Source organism: Parus major, unplaced genomic scaffold, assembly GCF_001522545.3.
Source record: "Parus major isolate Abel unplaced genomic scaffold, Parus_major1.1 Scaffold877, whole genome shotgun sequence".
Taxonomy (NCBI): domain Eukaryota; kingdom Metazoa; phylum Chordata; class Aves; order Passeriformes; family Paridae; genus Parus; species Parus major.
The window spans coordinates 3,914-5,051 of record NW_015379753.1 but is presented as its reverse complement, the minus strand read 5'-3'; the positions used below and the strand labels follow the sequence as shown (position 1 = coordinate 5,051).

The window sequence follows — 1,138 nt, the reverse complement described above, 5'->3', positions numbered from 1 at the left end:
AGCCCACCGCGGCCTCCCCGCTCCCCTCACGCCGCCTCCTACCGCCGCCCTCAGCGCCGCCGCGGCCCAGGCCAGCGCCATCTTTCCCGCCTCTACTCCCTCACGCTCCGCCCCTCTCCCTCACGCGAGGGCGGGCGCCGCCATCTTGCCTCCCCCTCAGAGCGGCCGCGCATGCGCAGCGCCCTCCCCCGCCCTCCCCGAATTAAAACTGCGCCACACGGCGCGCGGACAATGGCGGGCGGCGGCCGCGCGCGCGCGCCCTGAGGGCCCCGCGCAGGCGCCGTTGGGCGGCTTAACGAGAAGGGGGCGTGGCCAAAGCCCTCCGGGGGGCGTGGCCAGGCGCGGGGCGTGGCCCGGTATAAAAAGCCGCTCCCGGCGTTGCCGCTGCCATTCTGAGGGCTGGTGGAGGTGAGTAAAGAGCTGCGCTGGGCCGGGGAATTTCGGGCGGGGCAGGGGGCGCGGGGGGGGGTTTTCCCCTTTTTTTCGGTTTCGGGGGGGCTCTTGAAACGCCAATTATCGTTTGTTTGGGGAAAAACGCGGCTTGCCCCGTCCCAAAGCCCCTCCGGGGCCGTTGCCGCCCTCACGTCCCCTCAGAGCTGAGCCCCCCCCACCCCTTCCAAGGGCGTTTCCTCGTTATTTTTTTTCTTTTTTTCCCCCCTTTAAAACTCTAAATTCTCCCCGGGGATAACAGCTTCTAATCGTTTCGTGTCTTTTCTTCCTCGCTTCTAATTTCTTTTTTTTTTTTCAATTTTTTTTTCCCTTTTTTTTTTTTGTCGTTATGCCCATCCCCCACCTCCCCCCCTCCCTTTTATTTTTCCTTTCCCCGCTCCAGGTTTGGTTGGTCTTGAGAGACGCCGTCGCCTTTACCACGAGAGAAAAACCAATACAAACAATACAAAATACAATACAAAACGCGAACAAAACAACAATATATATATATCTATATATATACAACAAAGAGGGGAAGGAAAAAACAGGTTTTCTCTCCCCCTTTGCCTTGAAGAGCCGCCGCAGCCTCTCCGTCCTTTGGACCGTCCTTGGAAGCCGTTCCAAACCCGAAGGAAACTGCCACTTTAAAAAACATATTTCCCTCTTCTTTCCCCCAAAAAAACAAAGGCAAAACCCACTTTTTTTTTTT

General features: G+C 57.7%; 1 long non-coding RNA gene across 1 annotated transcript; it reads left to right on the top strand.

Moving 5' to 3' along the window:
- Nucleotides 1-6: 6 nt before the first annotated feature.
- Nucleotides 7-1,138, top strand: LOC107199515. The gene is made up of 2 exons (XR_001519233.1): nucleotides 7-408; nucleotides 833-1,138. It is a non-coding gene; the product is annotated as an uncharacterized LOC107199515 (long non-coding RNA).